Source organism: Anser anser (genome assembly GCF_964211835.1).
Source record: "Anser anser genome assembly, chromosome: 8".
In the NCBI taxonomy this organism is placed as follows: domain Eukaryota; kingdom Metazoa; phylum Chordata; class Aves; order Anseriformes; family Anatidae; genus Anser; species Anser anser.
In genome coordinates this window covers 17,762,606-17,784,821 of record NC_139728.1, presented here as the reverse complement: position 1 = coordinate 17,784,821, position 22,216 = coordinate 17,762,606, and the positions used below count along the sequence as shown (strand labels likewise).

General features: G+C 39.8%; 1 protein-coding gene and 1 long non-coding RNA gene across 15 annotated transcripts in view; one reads left to right on the top strand and one right to left on the bottom strand.

Moving 5' to 3' along the window:
- Positions 1-2,833, bottom strand: part of TTLL7 (tubulin tyrosine ligase like 7) — a 73,278-nt gene extending 70,445 nt beyond the window's left edge. For 9 of the 11 annotated variants that reach the window (XM_083847255.1, XM_083847258.1, XM_083847260.1 and 6 more), the window contains exon 1: positions 1,528-1,974. The gene's annotated coding sequence lies outside the window, so the exon portion shown is untranslated. Of the gene's footprint in view, positions 1-1,527; positions 1,976-2,037 lie in introns of those variants that run through there. The other 2 variants (XR_014587648.1, XM_083847256.1) reach the window with 2 other exon arrangements.
- Positions 2,834-8,116: 5,283 nt separating this feature from the next.
- LOC310903650 lies at positions 8,117-22,201 on the top strand. 4 transcript variants are annotated; one of them, XR_014587649.1, is made up of 6 exons: positions 8,117-8,466; positions 8,679-8,719; positions 9,444-9,488; positions 11,674-11,818; positions 16,512-16,646; positions 20,554-22,201. It is a non-coding gene; the product is annotated as an uncharacterized lncRNA (long non-coding RNA). The 4 variants fall into 4 exon arrangements; XR_014587650.1 differs by having other exon boundaries at positions 20,510-22,201; XR_014587651.1 differs by having other exon boundaries at positions 17,450-22,201.
- The last annotated feature ends 15 nt before the right edge of the window (positions 22,202-22,216 follow it).

Below are 22,216 nucleotides of genomic sequence, written 5' to 3'. Positions count from 1 at the left end.
AACCATTAGTTAATTGCAAACCTGAGCCGCGGACTACTGAAATGGTTCCTCACTTGCCAGTATAATTACCAAATAGCTGCTGATGGGTCTGATATCCTGGCCTCTTTAACACTTCCAAATTGATGGGTAGACCTCTTTGGAAGCACGTGGCATGTACCCAGACTATCAGAAATATAGAAAGAGGGCATCTTTCAAAAAGGAGCAAGCAAAAAAACTGACAACCAGTGGTCTAGACTTTCTTGCAAAATATCACTGATACCTACAGGTAAAAAAAAAAAATCCTTCCTCAAGGAAGAATTCCCATACTATATGTGAGGCAGCTCACATCATTTCCTGAAACATTACAGCATTTGTCTTCAGAGAATCTGGCTTCAAAATTAATAGCTTCTTCTACTAGCATAAATGGTATGTTTGCTCACCACACAGGAAAAACCCCTGGCACTACAACTGCTTCTGTCATACTTTTGTTCAAAGTAATACTGATAGGTATTCTATTCATATTTTTCTATTCTGGGAAATAGGATTTCTAGGATGAAAAATTACATCCTTGTACTTGAAACGGGGGCAAAAACTATTGATGCCAAACCACTCTGTAGATTTTGAGGTAACGTTACAGAATATGGGTGACAACCAATTCCCGCACACAAAAGTACTTCTCATCTTTCGGTTGCGAGAACAGCCAGTGAGATTTCTGTGAGTGTTAGCTGGCTATGCAGCACCTGCAGGTGCTAACAATCAGTTAAGGTTTGGGGCAGAAAGGAATACTCTATCAGCTATTTTTCGCATGGCTGGTTTGGGTATTTTTGAGAAGCAATACATTCGGATTTCGGTAGTCAAACTGCAAATACATAAGAAAGGCACAAGCGTGATCAGAGAGACCCTGAGACCCTACACCGGTTTTTGAGCTCAGCAACACGTCCAAATGCAGCATCAACCGCCTCCCCTTTTGCTCACAGTTCTGTGAGGCTTCAAATGTAGAAACTGACCCAGCACGGGCCTTCAGCCACCAGCAGCGAGCACAGGACGAGGAGACTGACATCGCCAGAGCTCCAGCTTGCCCTACATCTAGCCTCCACCGGGCACCTCTGCCGGCAGATTTTCGGTACCGTTTGGTACCATTTGGCCCCAGCCGGCCAGCCCCTCGCTAGAGATGCCGGACTGCGGATGCAAACCCCGAGGGCGCAACCCCCGAGGGCACACCCCCCGTTTCGCTGCTCGCTCCCCGGTCCCCCCCAGCCATGCTCTCGCCCCTGACGCCCGTTCCCCCCCGCCCCCCCCCCCTTCCTTCCCCGCCGCCCTCCTCCTCCTCTTCCTCATCCTCCAGCGCAGGCGGCGATGCTGAATCACGGCGGGCAGCCGCCCCGCTCCGCCGCCTCTCCCCGGGGACAGCAGCCCGGCTGTCGGCGGAGCCCCCCCGGCTGCCGGCGGGCAGGGGGCTGAGGGGAGACGGCGGTTAAACGGCCGCCGGCAGGGGCGGCACGGGCGGAGGGGGGGATGCAGGCGCCCCGCCGCTCCCCTCATCGTTACCTGGCGGGGCGGCCCCGGCACCGCGCTCCTCTCGGGGGGCGCCTCACGGGCGGCGCGGTGATGTGAGGGGCGGTGCGGCGAGGTGAGGTGCGGCGGAGCCCCCCCCGGGCAGCGAGTCCCGCTCCTCCGCCCGCCGAGCCGGGCACTAGCGGGAGGAGGAGCGGGAGCGTAGGGCTGGGAGGCAGGAACAAACCATTCCCTGCGCGGGGGACACCGCCGGCGGCCGGCCGGGCGGCGCCGAGGAGGCCGAGCCCGCCCACACGGGGACGTGACCGCACCGAGCCGCGCGGTGTACCCGGCGCGGGGTGAGGCGGCACCGGGACCGGGACCAGCCCCTCGGAGCCGCCGGTCTCCCTCTGCCTCCCCCGCCGCGGCCGGCAGTGGGAGCGGCCCACGCCGTGTCCCTGCCCGGGAACGCGAGCGGGACGCAGCCGCCGCGCCTCAGGCGGGGACGGGGTCGCCGCTGCCGGGTTGCCGTCCTCCCGCTCCTCCCCTCAGAGCCGCCCTTACCGCCGGCCTCGGCCCTCCCCGGGGCTGACCCCGGCAGCCGGGGTGCTCCCGAGCCCTGCCCCGGTGCCAGGGGGCGTTGGAGGAGGCTCCGGGTGCTCACGGTACCGCGGGCGACAGCTCGGGCCGCCGCTGAAATCCCTGGATCTGTGCTGATTTCCGTCAATTTTCAATATTTTTTTTTTCCCCTTCCCCTTTGGTCTTATAACCAGTGTTTAAACCTCTGCGTGCTGTAGGCAACTCCGAGAGAGCCCTTTCAGGCTTTTTCTACAATGTTTTGCATCCTAGCATAAGACGCGTGACTTAATGACATAAATGGTTCAGCAGAAAATTTAAAAAAAAAAAAAAAAAGGAGAAGCATTCATCAAATAAAGATTTTTAATATTTTTTAACACCTAGCACCGAAGAAAGATGACAATTTGAAACCCGCTAAAATGATGCGAAGCACGTAAAGTTGGTTGAAAATGTAATTGTGAGTCGGTCAGCAGTGTATGTTTTTTTTCCTCCTGCTTTAACATCCTGCAAGGTAAGCTGCTAGTTTAATAGGAACAGGCTGGGGGGTCTTGCAGACGCCAGGCTGGCTGTTAAGGACAGAAAGCCACATGAGGAATCCTTCAGGGATACAAAAGAGACGGGAGACTTTTCCTGTGCAGTACAGATGCATAGCCTGTAAACCTGAAGAAATTCATACTTTTCACAGACATGTTATTTTTAATTGGTTTTCCTTACAGTTTACATTGTGGTTTTTACAGATATGCAGAAATTATCATTTCTTTACTGCTCAAACCTTGGTTACGCTTGTCAAAAAAATAGAAGCAGAGGTATAATTTGTCCACAAATACATAATCTCATTGAAATTCACGTGCTAGCTTATGTAGGTTAGTGTTTGTAGGAACAGACCTAAATTTTAATGAAAAATCACGTGCCAAAGCAGAGGCAACATGATCCAGGTCTGTCCCCGCGTAAGCATTCTTTATTTTTCTCACAGCTGTGCTACAGGATGCTTGTAGGGAAAGGTCTGATTTTCTTTCCGTTAGAGTCATTTGGAATTATGCCATCGACTGCAGATGAAACGATTTAAAAGGTTGACATGCATTGCATGTAATCTCCAGGTCAGAGCTTGCTGTGGGCCTACATTAGATCCTGTATTTGTTTTTAGCTGTATGCCCCCCTTCTGTACCCTAAACCTATAGCCCAAAGCCTGAGGCATGCCCCCGTGCTGAACTGAAGCACGTTATGTAAGCAGGGAGAGTGGCAAATCACAAAGGGGACTTTCTGACGAGAGATTGTGCCCAGCTGCTGGTTTATAGTTCCCAGGCAAAACTGGAGCCTGAAAATATCACCGTGCCCCCTCCCTGCTCTGCTCCCAGGAGACATTTTCCGGCAGCCTCACTTCCAAGGTGCAGCTAATGCTTCTGCTCTGCCAAGGAGGACTGCTACAAATGGATGCTGGTCTCAGCTGGGAAATCGCAGTCTGTGGCACAGCCTCCCAGAAAAGACTGGAGTCTGACCACACAAATGCTTTTTCTCATCTCCATTACTGGGAGGCAGCAGGCATTAATCTCTTCCAAAATGTGCTTTTAGCTGTTGTTTCCCAGAAGCAGATCAGATTTACTTTTTCTTTTTTTAATGTGACCTGCATTTTGAATAACTCAAAGTAAGTGCTACTCGCTGCCCCAAGTTGAAGTGTTACAGCTAACAATTTAGTAAGAAATTGCAACTGGGTATTAAATACCCAGATGCTTGATTAGGATCATTAAATCGAGTTTTAGTTTGAATATTGAGCCAGTCTGAACACTGATGCCCTCAAGATAATGTGTGCCTAGATTATTATTGTAAGTAGAAGTAACAGAAAGAAATATCTTTTAGGGCATGAAGATCATCTGATGAATTTCACAAAGAAACAGACAAAGACGGAAAAACCCTAGAGACCAGGAATGAATGTGCCATCAGAAATCTACATATTTCTATTAAATTTGCTTTTCTACAGTTCCACACAGGAATAGTGGGTACTTTTATGGCCTTAAAGTGTGAGACAGTCAGATCAATCCTATTTCTTAGGAGAAGACTGTTTGAACACCATTTCTATTTTACCTTTCTGGTTACTGGTAACTTACTCCCTGAATAATTATCAGCACTGTGATGCTGAATATTTATAAACCATGTCAAAGTCAGTCAATATTTCTTCAAATTACACAGGGGATAATTAAGTACTTCAAAGACTACTTGTGTTTGAGCAGTGACAAAATAGGCTTTGAAATGAAAACATTTCTCCTGTCCACTCAACCATCACCTTATGGAGGTGCAGTGGGATGCACAATCTGATATGACCCAGAAAACTTGAAGTTGCATTTTGCCTCTGCAGTTGGACCAGGTTTTATCTTCGTGCAGTTGTTTGTGCAGTGGAATACCAGAAAGCCAGAATTTCAAACCATTTGAGATAACAATCATGAAGTTCAAAAGCTTTGAAACAAATCCAGCATGTGGATGTACAATAAGAAATTTATTAATTCCAAGCGTTTTCTTCTGTTTGCACAACATTCCTCTCTGAATACATTTAGTAAGTAGTTAATTATGCTTTTCTGAACAGGTGCATTTTCCAGCTTGCTATAAAACTATATCCAAACAGTCTGCGCAGTCAAAAATCACCTATGTCCTAGAGTCTGACTCCAAAAAAAGCATTATCAGTCAAAAAACAAGGTTCAGCTCAAGCTCTCATCCTACACTTTATATTCCCTTAGGATTCTGTCTGCAAGACTCCTCAGCCCATTCATATTTTTTGCTTTGAAGAGCAGCACCCATTTCTTTTATAATAAGCCATCTGCTTGGTGTGTTAAAATCCATGCAACAATTTCCCAGCAGCACCAACACCTGCTAATAGGGCATGGAGTTCAGGCAGACACTGCCAGCCTGTCACAGCTTCTTATCTCCCGTCGCTCTAATCTTCAGAGTGCTGTCTGGGATTATCTCCTGGAAATCAAATGCCCAGCAAGATGGCTTTTTAAACCATACATCTCCAAACATGTGCCATGTGTCTGATTGAGTTCATTGCCGCTGTAAACATATTTTATTATACAGATCAATGCGAATTTACAAGCTGTAGCAGTATAATATTGACATAACACAGTATTTCATACAATAACTTTTTATAGTCCTCATCACTCCAGACACGCTCTGGGTGAAATTCAGTACTGATGTAAGCAGATACCATAGTACCAAGGGCATCCGCAGACTGCAGTCAATTACACAAACTTAATGGGGCCCCTTTAGTTCAGGCATGGTTTTAAACGGCTTTAAGACATGAGCACTTTATTTTTAGCCACAAAAGATATCATTTCAGGGAGTCTTTATCTGTTTAGTAATCAAAGCTTGGAGGTACTTTTTCAAGTAACCTTGTCAAATTCCTGTCTGTTGTCTGCCCTAAGAAAAAGGGAGTCTCATAACTTAAGCAGTTTGGAAAGACATTTCTTTATGCTGAGCAGCCATCAACCAGTAAAAAATTTCCACTGCATGGGAGTTGTAAAACCAAATGATTCGTATTGAAGGAAAGCGGGAATTTATATCTGTTGGTCAACTAAGCTGATGTTGTAATTCAGGAGATAGTTTTCATAAATATTCACAAACTGGGATAAGATCATACAATATTATCAAAGGCTATCTATGGTATTGCTGGCCTGCAGGCCCAAGTAGATGCGTGAGCAGCTTGTCCTTTTCAGTCGGACATGGGAAATAAACCATTACTTAAGCAGTATGGTCAGGAATCACTGAGAAGAAAAATGGAAATGGAGAAAAATTTCTGCACCAATAAAGCTGTGGTATTTTGGATGTAGTTAGTGTGCCCTTCTATAGCATAAAAGTTCTCAGACTCTTCAAACAATCATCATCTTACCAAGTGTAACTGAAAGCTGTTTCATACAGGTTCATTGAAATTGTGTCCGAAGGGATCAGTTCATTGGTTTGGTGTATTGCAATGTGACAACTACTTTGTGTGATATTGCATTTCTACCACCTTAACAATTTTTAGTAAAAACAATTGGTCTCTATGTTGGTATCTAAGCTTTTTGACCTAGAGAGGTTCTAGGTCTTTTCTTTCAATTATGGACATCTCAAACTTTGCACTTATTTTCATTATTAAGGTCTCTTGATACACTGTTAATTTAATTTTGGGTTGTGAAGAAGAGAAATAAATCCTTTTACATACAGTATTAAAGTTTGTGTGAAAAGGTTGTCCTAGGCAGGACAGTCTTTCATTCACTTGACAATCCTGTACAATCATTACTCTCAATGCTAGCAGGTAAATATTACGCATCTCCATTAAAATACAGATTCAAATCTTTTTCCCCCAGTGGTATTGGTTCAATGTCACGTCAGCAATGAATTTATGTTGCAAGCCACACAGTAGATAAAGATCTGAAATACGTACAAGGTTGAGAAAATCTGTTTTCAGCATTTAGCAAATTTACTTCATGCTTTGCTTGGAACATGACCTTTGGAGTTTCTGGCAGAACAAAGTACACAAGTCCTCCCAGATCCCATTCATGTGCTCAACTGATTAGATGTCATAGACTGTGTTACAAAAATTAGCATAGAGTATTAATTTATATCCTTGTCATGTTTCTTAATAGTTTAAAAATCCCATGATTTTACTTTATAAGTAGTATCTCCAGAATTTGTATCCTGTATAGTATTGATACAGCAGTATCTATATCTTTCTGAATTTGCAGGTCCAGATACAAGTTTTCACATGAACTAAACCCTGAAGAATCCTATACCTCAGAAATACATAGTTTTCTTATAAAAGGGGCTATTGTAGTTTTGATATTTAAATATAATATAGCTGTAGACAGAGCATTAATCTGAAGCTGGAATTTCATTAATATGCACCATTAAAACATTGAAACATGTTCATTCTTCACTGTTTGCACACAAAAAAGTCCTCAAAAGTTAAGATTTTGTAAATCCTAGATGATACAAAAACCTCTTTCCATGGGTCTACCATTGTATCTCAAAGCAGTTTCTAGCTGCATGAATAGATCAGTTCTGGGGTTGTTAAATACAAGCAAAATGCTTTCCCCAGCTGTAAAATTTTGCAAGGGTGACAAGCATCTTCTAATGACTATGACAGGACTACAGAATCCTTTTAAGTATTTACTGGTATGTTGTTTTTTTCCACCTACATAATATAAATACTATTGTTCTCTTGCTAAAAAGAACGCTAGATGTGTCTGTAACCATGCTGTACATGGAAGAGAGGATAAAGCATTTCTGAACTCAAAGTCATTTCATTACTAGACTTGAAAGAAAGCAGCACAGTGAAGTGACAGCAGAATCAATACTACCTTCTCCAGTGTAGTAAGATGGAGAAGTTTCATGAACAGTGAAAAATTTTTCTTAATGTCCATACCACAAGGTGCACTGTGCTGCATGATGCAATGCCATCTAAACTACACACACTGAATTCTGATTTGTCAGAGCTTATTTATGCACAGGGTCAGATGCTCGGGTGCCTCTGCACTGCAATTTGGTTTCCTCAAATGCCTCTTAGCCTGGCCAAGTGGGCACCCTGAACGCATCATGCACTGCCTCTCACCCGTTCAAATTAGGATGTTGCAGCAGAGGACATAGGGGTAATAAAAGCAGCAAAATATTTTTGGAGAAAAAAGTAGAAAGACATATACTGGGGGTCAAGGTCTAGCAATCTGCATTTATAGGAATAGTTAAGGTTAGAATCACAGTAACCTCTTTAGCAACATATGGTAAAACCCTACCAAGGCTGAATTTGTACTGCACAGCAAGTAAAACAGAACAACTGTCTGTTTACATGGGACAGATCTTCATGCAAGAAACAGTACTGAATGGCAGTTCTCATTGCATCTGGGCTGTGGGCAGTACTCTGAATCTTCTGTAAATTACATGAACTTAAGAAAGTTCAAATTTATATTACAGAAATACAACATACTAGGAGGCAGCAAGAGTATGACTGCTCATTACGGGAGCACAAGCCAAGAGAGATCCCCCTGCCACAGAACAAGAGCCTCAGCAACCCATCTCATATTATCTGAGCAAGGTAAGCAGAACAGACCTGAGACAGCAGTTGGAACCAATCAACAGCCCATATCATAAGGCAATATTGTGGTGATGAGACAGGTACAAAGCCAAGCTAGGAAGCCACCCTAGAGATACAGCTAGTACACAACAGCTTTATACCTAGGCAAAGCCTATGCAAGATACCAGCATTCCTCTAGCATAGCCTAAGTAGGAGGCTGAAACCTCAGGGCAGAATAAATAGAGCTCTGAAGGGTGTGGGGGAGCCTCCAGGTGGGGCAGATCAGAGCCACTAAGGCTTATTAGTGTCCTCTGTAGCCTGATACAGTAATTTTCATAGCAAGGAGGATTTGTGGGTATCTTTCCTTTGAAGCTCTGCAATAGCATGTAAGATTTTCCATTTTGTATTACCTTTCATAATGTGTTTTTGTATTGTATGTCTTATATGAGTTTTATCTTTGTCTGTATAGATGGGTATGTGAAATTTAATTTGATCTGTTGAACAGAGGGAACCTTTCCATATAACAACACAATTTTGTTTGCTTAATCTTTTCAGTTGAATCTTGCTTGGTATTTATAATAAAAATTTCTGTTTCTAGAAAGATAAGCAGCATAGGAGTCAGCTCATAGGAGAGCTAAGGTAATATTTTCTATAAGCTGAGCAATGTTTACTTGGTTTTGTTCTATTACTTTTAGAAGCTTTGAATTTACCTGTATTGTAAAATACTCACTAAAAGGATTTATTAACAGAGGTTATATAATAAACTGAGATATATGAACTGAGGACTTGAGGAACAATATGCTATGAAATGATTTTATTATGTTTAATGTGGATTCCTTTGGGGGGGGGGGGGGGGGAACTTGCATCATCATGAAAGATGCTTTATTCTTTTAAAATGAATAGGGTTCAAAACGTTGAAATGTTGAAAAGACAATTTAATAACAGTCCTAATTCCTTTAAAGGACTGTGTTTTTACTTAAAAAGGAAAGTTTTTTTTAGATGATAATTTGAAGCAGGTAGTGGCAGACTGTGGGTTTGCTACTCTCCAAGTCCCATCCTACTTCTATATCAGACTAAATGTCTATTGCAATAAAGTAGGTGGAAGAGAAATGTTGACTCAGAATAACTTTGTTTTGTAAAAAGCACACCAAAATTAGCAGGACGATGGAAACTTGACAAGATTTTTACCATTCAAAACTCTGACAGTTGTGGAAGATTTAAATAGTTTTGCTCTTTTTTTTCCTCACTTATATTTTCCTTTTATTCTGTCCTCACTTAAAGACTACATGAAACTTAAAACAATATGAACTTGGATTACTTGAACAAGAAACTCTTTAATTTCCTTCTTCTCTCTCACAAAAAGGAAAGGAAGAGTGACGTTCCTAGCATTCAACCAAAAACTCTTAAGGTAACTGAACCTCACAAATGAAATATTTAATTCTTATTTAACTCTTATTTAATAACTTTATTGCTTAAGACTCTTCATTATCTAATCACAAAAACATAGGCTTTATACATGAGATAATGACACTGTCATGGGTTTTCCATAAGCTAGTTTAGGGTGTATTTTTATACCAAGTACAAAGTAGAGAGCTACAACATTCACAAGAAGTAAATGGAGATTTCTTTCTTAATTTAAGGCATAATATAGAGTTCAAAATTAACTTGTTCATGTATGACCAAGCTCACTTGTCTATCTGTCTCTCACAGATAACAATTATTTTGCAGACAACAATGAAAGGGGTACATACACTGAAAAAATACTGCACTTTAAATCCAGAATAGAAGTGTAATACTGTAGAGCAGTAATAATCATTTTCTGAAGCAACTCTTTGTAGTAAAGTAGTAGTAGTGAAGGCCAGGAGAGGACACAAACTAGATAAAACTTAAATCTCACTTCTAAAGTATCATCTGGAAAAATAAATAAATAAACAAAAACCTTGAGTTCCAAAATATCAGGGACACAATTGTCAGGCTGGCTTTATTTAACTTTATGGAACCGCGTGTAAGGTTGAAACAGCGTACAAGGTTCTTATCAGTAAGGGTAAGCTTTGAAATACCTACCATCTAGCTAATACTTAACCCCTCTATTTAGTTGCCAATTAGATATAGCAATATTGGAAAGAGTAACACTTTAATTTTCCCAGAACTATTTTTAATCAGCTTTCTGACAGGCTCTTCACCTTTCTAAAGCTGCTACCTCAAAAACAAAAACACGCTGTCAAATTAAAATGAGAAGCAGAGTTTTCATTTCTGTATAGTTAGTTTTCTTTATAATCTCATTTCATTATATATGTATATGTAAGTATTAAATCAGTAAATATTTATCACAAGCAATGTAGAAAATGAGAGGAAAAGCTGTCAGAAAATATTTATTTTTGCTATATATCAGAAAATAAAACAAGTACAGACTAAAAGTATAAAATGTTCCAAGAGAAGTGTGCAATATATATTTTTACAGAGACTGTCTCCTCATACAGGTACAGATACAGAGTTTGGCTGTTCCAAAATGACCTATTTATTTCCTCAAGGTCCCCAGCTTTTTTTTCTGATGTTTACAGGGGTTGTCCTAAGCAACCAGATAAACCAGAGACATTTAAAGGGGCCTATCTTGTTTGTGCTGTACTATCCAAATCGCAGAAAGACAACGAACTTCAGAGTGCCCTGCCTATGGAGAAATGCACAGCCTGATGTAGGAGCATATTTAAATTCCTTCACACCTACTTTCTGTAGAAAAGCAACAAGACTGCTACAACCATACCTTACATAATCATGATGAAGCCTGGGTTTGGTTCAGACGGGAGAACATACTTCTGTGACTTTTTTCCCTGCCCATGGCAGAGGGGTTGGAACTGGATGATCTTTAAGGTCCCTTCCAACCTGAACCATTCTATGAATACAATAGATAATATAGCTTAAATGTCCTTATTTTATAGGAAAAATCCCATGAAATTGGAGGACTGATTTGTCCAAGAAGCAATAGTGATTCCATTGAGTGGTTATGACATTTTATATCAACTAGGATAGAAAAGGGAGGCCCTACTCAAAGTTAGGACATCATTTTGAATGTCCAAACATACATTAAAACAGTTTGTTCAGACCAAATGTCTGCAAATTATTTTATTTGGAACTGTTGGAAAGTGACTAGAAAGCTCTGTGCACACAGCAGCCGCACAGCCAAGGATAAACCTGGACTGCTCATGCATTGCTGAGACCATAACAAAAGCACAGGTTCTCCTAGCCATAAGTAGCACTCTTTCTTCCCAAGCTGAACGTGTTACCTCCCCTGCAATTTTGTGTCTTAAAAGACCGTAATATGTTTTCCTGTTGAATGAGACAAGGTCTAAAAGTTCTTCTCTGTAACGATTTTATCTGTTTTGTGTTCTCTGCTTTTTCTGCGTGTGCTGTAATTCTTCTGGCTTCTTTATTCTCTCCCTTTACCATTTTCAAAATCTCTTCTGTTCTGCACTACTTTATTCCCTTACTGTGGTTACAATGTTCTCCTCTCTTGCAGCAGGGTTAAGATGCCCTTCACAAGGGGTTCTGCTGGTTTCTCCATGCTTCTTCCAGCCTTTCTCTCCTCCCCTCCCTAGAAATCCCAGCTGCCAGGGGACTGCCACTCTCTAACAGCACTGGAACTTCCAGAAGCCCTTGACATCATTTGTCTGTCTCAACCTGAGATTTATGGATGAAAAAGCACTGCGCAACTGATAAGTATTGGCAACGATTGTATTATTTGTATGTAAAAGGATCATTATTTAAAACATTTAGCTCCCCATTGAAACAGGTAGCAGATTAGAAAAGAAATATCCCTCCCCTATCTTCCATTAAGAAAGTACTTTTAAATGAAGGACAAAGTAACCTGCATTTATCATACTTAGCATACCTAAGAAATTATAGGAATAAATTACTTGCCTAGGAGAACCATTGCTAATGTCTTTTTTACCCAATCAGATTCTGTCCTATACTAACCTTGATGGAACAAATATGGCTAATTATGCTCCTTTCTCTGCAATACTTTGGTGGAATGTTATGGCAGCATGTAAGCAAAGTGTTTTCTTTAAGATGCTTTATAAGAAGGAACAGCTGCAAAAATAGAATAACCCAGGCCCAGTACTACAGATAATATCCTGATGCCACTGATTACAAAGCTTCTTTTGAGTACGAAGTAGGATTTTGTTCTAGACTTCCAGGAAAAATACTTTTATCTTCAACAAAGGCTTTTATGGCCTTTGCCTCCGTGTGTGTGCGCTCAAGGGATTAGAAATCTCAACTGTGGTTTGCCTTTTTAATAATGACCAGGTAGGGCCCCAACTCATTTAGACATGCACGCATATTTATGTTCAAATCTGTTAGTGTAAATGAGGCCTAATGTCCCCATTATTTGGACAAAGCAGGGGATGCTAACCATCATCCAAGTGTGATGCTGAATTTCAGTAGCTTTCAACTATTAAAAAATAATTACATTGTAAGTAAATTTGCAGTACAACAGAGGGGGAAAAAAGTAAGTGAACTGAATGGAATGGGAAAGGAGAGGAAGGGAGACAAAAAGGGATAAAAAAGGAGTACAGGCAGAGTGTGAGAAGACATATTATAGCGTATTTAAAGGCTCCTTTAAAAGCTCTTGAAGCCTTTAGCATTAGGAAAAGGACGCTTCTTAGATCTCTGACGAAAGATCCAGAGGATATTCAAAGGTATCTGTTTTAAGTGATCCACACAAAATTGCATCACCCCAAGTTAAAATATTGCATCTGGCCATAACATAAATAAGTGTCAACGTTATCCCTAACAGGGTCAGGTATCTGTATGGCTATATGTTCTCTATTAGATCTTGATTAATTGTCTTTTCCAGAAATTATTTAAAAGTAGTTTAAGTATTTCTTTGGTTTCCAGTGCTGTAAGTTAATTTCTATATGTAGACATTTGATTCGTATATTCCTTGGGAATAGATCTGCCGTTTGTGCAAAATAGAATGGATGGAGATCTTTCATGCAAATGTGACAATTAAAATGGTAATACCTAATACTAATTTAGAAAACAAACAAACTTTCACATTCCTGTGAAAAACCTGTATTTCATGTTTATAATCTTTTAACATGGATTTTAAAAAAGGTTCACTGGGAGCAACATATTTATGTCAACTATTATTAGAAAATGAGTTCGTTTCAGATGTTAAATTGAGTTTTAAAAAAATCTGTAAATCTGTCTTGGATTAAATGCAAGTAGAAGTCAAAGATCTCTGGGATAAAAAGAACATGCTTGAAAATATTCTCTTGCTGGATTGGTCATGCAACTATCAAAAGTACAGAACATCTGATATCAAACCACATTCTGCCAGTGACATCTTAGATTCTAGAGTTGAGAGGGAAAAGCTTTTACATCAGTATTTGCATTACAACCACTTGGAATAACCACTTTATGTTGCTGAGGATTAATACATTCTTCTTGGCTAGCACCATAGATAATTGTCTGACAAAGCTAGAAGGAGATCTACAAACCAAAAGTAGATCTTCAAAAATTTCTAAGTTTGTTTCTTGGCTGTTTTTTTTTTTTTGGATGGAAAGTGGCTTTTACTGTTTGTTTATTGCATGAATTGATTCATGCAATAAATGCAATACTTTAATTTTCTTTATAATTTTTCATAATGAAAGGTTACTGGTATAAATGTTCCCTTAGAGTTTTAGTTTTCTGTCTCCTAAGTGTGAGGAAAAGACACATGATGCAAATGATTAAAAAATGTCTGTAATCATCTGAACCTAGAATGACTCCTCATTTATGGCACTGGCAGTAATAAGAAATGAAAGACACTGAAGAAATCAGAACATTTAAAGTCTCAAATTCTGGAAATACCAGAAACTACTGGAAAAGAATAAAAGAACACTCCAATGTACATCTGGAAGCACTAGGTGTTATTTAAAAGCAAGTCAACCAGAAGGTTTTCCTTCTGAAAATAGCAAGTGCTGATGCATTTGGCATATTTAGCAGTTTTCAGCAATCCAGGCAAAACAGGATAGTTCAAAAGCTGTTACAAAAAATGAGGAGTATTATATTCTAAAAAAAAAATTTAAAAATAATAATTAAAAAAACATATGAAAGTTACATATTTTGAACCTGAAGGTTTGAAAGTATTTTGTAGTTTATACAGTTGGGGTGACAAATTTTAGCTCAGTATATTTTTGCCTGTTACAAGGTATTATAATAAAGCATGGCATTAGTCTGTCTTAGGGTAAGGACTACTGAAGATTTTTATATTTAAGAAAACCTTCCAATTCTATAAAGCTAATTAGCCCCTGGTTTGCAATAAAATGGAGAGGGAATAGTACAGTAATAGATTGCTGGGAGAAGTAAACCCCAGATGAGGCAATTTAGAATATGCTGAGGAAATGGTACTTGAATAAAGCATTGGACTGCATAGTGTTCTGACACCTTAGATGTGACCAAGGCTCAAAATATTGTAAGACAAAGAAGTTAGATTTTTAAAAGTACGCAGAGCTTGAAATCATAAACAAGGAATAACAACACAAATTGAGCAAATAGGAGAAGCTGAAAGCTAAGCAAAAGCTTGTATTAATTTGACAGACTCTTCAAGCACCAGGATTGTGAACCATGAGCAAACTGCATGTTGTTAACACCTCTGACTGAGATGACCGTTCTCATATGAACAAAGGACCTTTGCAGAAGATGGTGTGTGCAAAAGAAACAACAGTATGATGTAACCACGAGAGCAAATAGTAGTTATGCACGTCTAATTGAATGTAATACATATCCCATTATTTCTAGGACCTGTGTTATAACCCCCTGAGAAAATCAACTGCTTGGAGAAAGATAAATGGGTAAAATTCAGGGTTTGTGTTTCCCCAGAAAATGTATTGTTTCTGTTCAAAAACATGCTTCTAGGTAAAAATAATAAACCAGGAGAGCCATCCTAGACTGGTTTTCTATTTTGAGAGAGCACTACTAAATATATTACAGCTGAAGAGCTGATTCTGCATTAAAAAAGCTTCATAGCTAGACTTCTTTACCCAGTGATGATATATGACTGGGGGACACAAGTTATAGGACAGGCACTTGAGTAGAATACAGTGAAGGTTGGATTTAGGTATGTCAATACTAACTGTCGTTATTCCTAATTTATTGGGTTGCTTGAAATGATTTTATAATACTAAAGCAGTAAAAAGATTTGCAGAGTATGTACAAAAGAAGCTGGTAGTTACTTGCAAAAATCTCATGGAGAAACAGTAACAAAACCCACACAACTAGAGAGCTGGTAACAGTAGCATCTGAGAAGAACTGGCATGTGAATAGCTACAAAAGTATAAATAAAGCTGACTGATCCCATCTCTATTTAAAGTGATTGGGATCCTGGAAGCTGTTGTCAGCAAGGAGTGAATATAATCCAGTAAGAATATATGATGCAAATCAACACAAATGGTAGTGACACTTTGAAGTCAGACTAACATTTGCTGAGCAGCAGCAAAGTTGGTGGCTTTGTATCTTATAAATCACATCTTTGGAAAAACAAAGCAAACAAAAAACATAAACACTTTTTAAATACCAAAAGAGAGGAAAGAAATGGCAAAGACTCATGTTTTGCTTGGGGAAAAAAAAAAATCACTTGGTTGGAAGCAAAAAAAAAAAAAGTTTAAAAGATCAAATTTTGGGACCTAGCACTTAATGAAAATGTGAATTTTCTATCTCCAGCAGAAGTATCACTGATATTTCAAGCAAATCTGTGAATATAAACCATGATATGAATACCTCTGAGGTCAGCTAAATGTTAATGATATGGATATTACTTTGTTTATAAGTGTAAGGAATTCTGTGTGATATTCAAATTGCTTAAGAATTGTTATTAAACTCGGGAAAGGTATACATGATGCTAGGAATTGTTTAGTATTTTGAAAGAGGCATAATTTTTCTAGTCTTAGAAGTTCTGCAGATACACATGCTCAGTCAAGCAGAAGCATTTGAAACTGTATCATGAAACAGAGGATCCCTTTAGAGCACCTTGGCTCCAGAAAAGTCACTGAACACACTGGACAACAGAAGAACTTATTTTGGGCTTTCTGTTTACCAGGATCATTTCAGTAAAGTATACTTTCAATATATTTTACTTTCCGTTCTATTAATGCCACAGTCTACACTGACTCTATTCAAATTTCTACTTGGCTATGTAAGTACTGAAGGTGAAAGCATATCCTAAAAAACATGCTTAGTTATTTTTTTGTTAATTTGGTGCCACTGTTTTTGAGATGAATACAAAGAAATTTTTAAGTCTGCTTCTGTAATGCTAAGTAAAAGAAGTTCTCTCTTAGAAGACTTTTCTTACATCGTGTAACTATGATCAGACGTCAATGTCTTTGATATACAATGCACACAGATATCTGCACTGGAGTTCTGACCAGAATTTTTTCCTTCTAACTCATTCTAGCACTTAAAAGAAATCAAGCGGTGATAACAAGCTCAAAATTTGGTGTTTTTTGTCATAAATCTTCATACCAAAAGATGACACAGCATGACATCACTGTGTGATGACAGGGGACATCAAGAAGAAAAGGAAAAGCAGGTAAGAGATGTCTTCTAAAAAAAAAAAAAGTTAATGTCTCTCAATGAACACTGTTTTCTTGTGCTCTGTTATTTAGTAATACTATTTTTTTCTTGACATCTACTCCAATTGGGCATGATTCTAATGTATTTTCCCTTCTGTTATCTAAATAAAATTATAAGAATACCTCTTAGAAAGTGAAAAATAAGCTTTTAAACTAGAATGAGGGATTCTCTGCATGGTGATACTGTGAAATAATCTAAATTATTTTTTTCAGATGCAGTAGTCAAGCCTCATAAACTCATTGTGTGAACTCTTTTAGTTAGGATTAAAGTGACCTTCATTTAAGGTAGCCTATTTCACTTCCAAAGTAAGTTAAACTAAATTGAATTTAGGTCATTTTTAATTCTGAATAAAAATACGTACAGAGGCATTCAATATAGCTTAATGTACTTTAAATTAACAAGTGTAATTAACTTGGAGATCTCTGTAGAAAAGGCCTAAAAAGAGAAATCTAAAAACACTACTATTTTTGTTTTAATCTTTTTATTCTGCAAAAGGTAAGTGATCCAGAGTATCAATGCTCAATACACAGTAAGAACAAACATTAGTATAATATTGGTCACATCTAAATTACAGTAAGCATGCAAATAATGATGATTCAAGTGCACTGAAAATGTTTTAATATACAGTTTATTAAACAGCTACACATTTTGAATAGAAATACTCATTGTGTAGTCAAAGTTATTCAAACTTTGACTAGACTGGAACTATGTTAGACAACTATACCATTCATTTTTACTTAAGTTTTGCTCTTTCTATAGTTCGTGTACTGCAAATCAAATATGTTGCTGAACTACTTAAAGTGCAAGAACAAGACATGCAATTAATTTCTTCAGTGTTCTTCTCTGCTCTTATATTTTGTACACAATCAACCGTTCAGAGTGAACCAAATCAAGATATTTTTTACTACCTTGCTTTTCTTGGCTAGGCAATCTATCATGGATTCAAAATGTTTGGACACCTGTGTACAAAAGTTAAGGTCTTCTCTTGATGTGGATAAGGAAAACTTTAAAATGAGCTGATGGCAGCAGGATACACAAAAGGAACATAAAGTTAGTTACAGAAGTCAGTAAGAATTTTCCTTAACAGTTATTAGTAGTTCATTCTGAATCACAAATTTGCAGGCAGTGTCTTCTACAAACATGGAAGAACCTGCAGAATAGTAATAAGCAACTGAAAGAAGTGTTGTTTGACTGATAGTGAGAGACGATGCCTCTTCTCCCAAATGATCACATAAGATAAAGGGCAAAAACTGAGCAGCTGGACTTACCCATTAAGGAGGTCTGTAATTTATCTCTGCAAAAAAACATGTTTAATCAGTAGGACATTGATCACAAGACAGCACCTAGTACCTCCAATGAATGAATATATATCTACTATCCATAGTAAATGACAAATGTTATCTTGTCAAGAGGCAATACTGAAGGAAGGCAGAAGCACAGCTCAAACTTTCCTTTTTTAATCTATATTTAAAACACCAGGGAAAAGAAAATAAATCACCACCTTGCAACCTTATGACTCTTGAGAGGTTTATGGTGAAACAGGTATAGCTAAAAGCAGTAAGAAAATATATAAACAATATATAAACACTTTGCTTCTATGTTTTAAATACTTTCTCTGACCAGTGGCTATCCTGGGAAATGTCTAGCACCAAGAAGGGAAGGACGGAAGTGGCAAAGTGTTGACTGCAAGTGTAAAATTCCTTTGGAGCATCTTCCTTTAAGTGTACCTAGTCACACTGAAGGAACCTCAAGTTATTCTTAATTAAAAAGCCTCCCACTTTGAACTAAAACGTCTTACAAAATTGCAACAGTCACAGGTGGGCAGTATGCTTTCCTGAGGCTCCAGATTCCTCCCGGACTCACAGTCAGAGTGCATCAATGAGCATTTTTCAGGGCAATTGATAGAGCAAGTTGTTGTACCAAGTTGCTCTGGTTTCATTTGGATTCAGGAGCTGGTAATTTCAGATACTGTAGAAACACGGTGTAAGACCTTTCTTTTGCTCTTCTCTGTGAGGAGGGGTCTCAGTAGCAATGAGTTGGGCATCAATGGATTTGGCCTTACCTGCACAATGATGTACTGTATCACTCTGTACAGCTACTGCATGGAGCAGGGGAAATTGCTGTACTTGAGCTTTCATCCTTTCCCCTAGCATATCTACATGACATAGCTGATATTTTCTTGGCACATCTGAAATTATGCTGCAGCAATGAATATTCCTGTTTCTGGGTCAGGAGCTGTAAAATTTGGAAAATAGTTTCTATATTCACCAAGAGATACACATGCTTCTTGACACTTCAACAACCTGCTAGAAAAACATCCCACACTGGGCTAGCTGGCAGCAGGAAACGTGCCAGTAGTCTGGAACAACCTGAAAGGAAAACAAAGAGTTAAATGCCAAATATATCATCTGTTTAGGAGTAGAGAAGGAAGCTGGCAGTGGTATTCAGAGATGCCGGAATGTGGGATTTAGGGAAAAGCAGTCAAAGACGAGTGTTCAAACCGTGCAATTTACAAGCACTGCTGCAATCCTAAAGCCACATCAAGAGAATACCAACTAAGGCAGGTGCGTATCCATTACCTGAGCAGAGCCTATATGCTCAGAGTAAGAATTATCAGTATGAGTGTACAAAGCTGTCAGACTCTATATGCCAATCCCTTGCAATGCAGGCCCACCTTACATGCAAGGGAAGAAAGTTAAGTTGTGTAATGCTTTAAATGTAGTGATTTGTTTCAAATCCGTACTGAAATCAACTATTGTAGTTGCTGCAGAAATGCTGCTATCTCATCTAGAAATTGGTGTGATTACTGAGTGAAATGAAATGTGGCTTCAGAAGTAATTACTGTATGAAAAAGTGATTTCCATTAAAAGCACATGTGAGAGCCTCCAATCTACCAGAAATTTATCTTCCCTGTCCTGAAATGACCCTCTCATTTTTAGTTCTGAGTCTATGTAGAGTTGAATTTACAAGTTTCATTAGGGAACTATACATCTTCTACAGAGCTTTAGGCTTTATCAGAGGAAAAGATTGGTCTTGCTAGGATATTCCTAATCAATAGTACCCAACGAATATGTAGAAAAATGGATTAAAACCCACTGTGAGTCACTGAAACTACATCATTAAATGTGTATAGCTCTAAAACTGCTGGGCTGAACTTCTTGCAGCATAGCTGTTTATTTTTTTCTTAAATCTTAAACAAATCAGCAAAACAAATGAAATCTAAAATTTTTAGATTGTGCCATTACTGAGTTTTTCTAACATATGAACAGAGCATTTTTCATATTTGCATGATTTGATTGTTTAACCAATTGTGTTGAAAGAAACTTAAAGAAGAGATTACTGTTGTGTGAGCAGTGACATGAGGCACTTCGGCGTCAAAGGATTTTATATAAGGAAGTTAAGTAAGGCAGATTGAGAATTAGGGCTAAGGGCTAGAATTAGAGTCAATGCTTTGAATGCTAACTATATATACACATATATATACTATAACAAAGCATTGATAAGTTGTGCAATTAATTCATTAATATTAACCTATTAAGATAGCATCAGTTGTGTCTGCAGAGTGAATGAGAATGTCCGGCTCTGAGTCTGTATATCTTCATTTAGACACATAATACTGAGATCATGGAAGTGGTTCATTTAATGTTTCACAGCACTGTTGACGTGTTATATGTTATGTTTTTGATTGAGAGTGCTTGGGTGTAAACATTTATGCAAATGTATCAGTGCTGCATGTGTATTCCAGGCATGTGCTTATCTGAGAACTAGCATAATGCATTGCTGCACATATATATATGCATGCTGTGTGCGCGTATACAGAATTTTGCAGAAAGATGTGCTCTGACCAGCCAATCCTTGTCCAGCAAATCCCAGAGGGTAGTAATGGCTATTGGACCTTGGTGGATCCTCACATATGGAGCCTGTGCAGCATGGTTTGCTAGTGAAGGGATGAGCTCTAACGCCAAGAATATGTTAAAGATACTGCAGCATATCTCATTTGTTAGCAGTGCTGCTGCTGTCTTCTCAAGGATATCAAAATGCCTGTCAGCACCTGGATGAAAATCAGCTGACTCAGATTCAATCTGGCTGAGATGAAAATGATGATGGCTGGAGTGGGGAAAATGTTTAAAACCGGGGTAACATCTTTATCTGTGACAATATCAGACGCTTATCTATCGAAATGTAACAATGCCTCAGGTTTTGTTTTGGTTTGGATTCTTTGTCATTGTCTGAGCGATCTGATGGTCAATTGCAAAAGTACCCTTTTCTTTTCCTGAGCTCAACTTCTCATTGTGCAGATCTAGCCATAGCTATCTACTTGGTCTTCCCTGCCAGAATGAACTACCAGGAACTCCCTGAACCTCTAGGTGAGTGCCTAGAGAATTAAGACACTCCAGCTGTGGCAAAATGTGACAGTCCTCTTCAACAGTAGCAGTATTGCTGCTCCCAGTGGTTTGCAGGTTATTTCCTCACTGTGTTTGTCTTGTTTCTGTTCTTCAAACCAATAAAGACCTGGTTTCTTCAGAGGCTGCTTCTTTAATCATAAAAACACAGATACTCAGATGAAGCAAGCCACATCACACAGATCAGGATAATGAAAGTGAAAAGGTGAAAATGTAGGAGAAAATCTTTTAACTGAATGGCTTATTGGTGGGTTTTCAATGTACAAAACATCGGGATAATTCAGGTAAGTGTTCCCAGAACCTTGCAACCAGGTAGTCTGGGCAGCTTGTACCCGTCAAGGCAGAGCTCCGTGCTGGTTAGATCTGTCTGGTATTTATGTAGTGTACACCACTGTACAGACTCAGGGGACCTGAAATTTTCCAGTGGTACCTGGTTTGATTGCACACTGGTGTGTGCATGTAAAGCAGTGTCCTACAAAGGGTACGGTCATTCAGAGTTAGGCTGAGATGGGGGTGCTGGGCAGGCAGGTAGCCCAGGGTGTCAAGTGGGAATTTTGATAGAAAGATGGTAGCCGGGACTGCTGCTGCCAGCGCAGGGGGGGCAGCCTGTAGCCCTGGGCAAGGAACGCTGCCAGAAGGGGCTGGGTATCGCCTAAATTGTCCTGGCAGAATACGTACGGCTTGTGAGCCACAGGATTACCACGTCTGCTCTCCACTCTCACCACTGCAAGGCACAACAAGCTAGAGCCTTCTTTCTGATAAGCATTTCCTTCCACAGCAAAAACACTCAAATACATATATTTAGAGAGCTATCATCGACTCGAAAGTCACAATACCATTTGAAAAAGCGTAGCCGGAGCTATTTATGCCACGAGCGGCGGCAAAAGGGAGAAGCCAAAAAAAAAAAAAAAAAAACCACCACAACTCCTCCCCGGCAGCCCGCTCCCTTTCGCAACGCCGTCGGTGGTGCGACGCCGAGCCCCGTAACCGCACCGGGGGCGGCCGCGGGGTCACCTTGGGCGAGGCGGGGCCGGGGGCAGGCGGCGGCCTGCGGTGCCCTGCGGTGCCCGGGGCCGCTCCCTCGGCCCCCTCAGGCCGCCGGGCGGGGTGGGGGGGGGGGTGG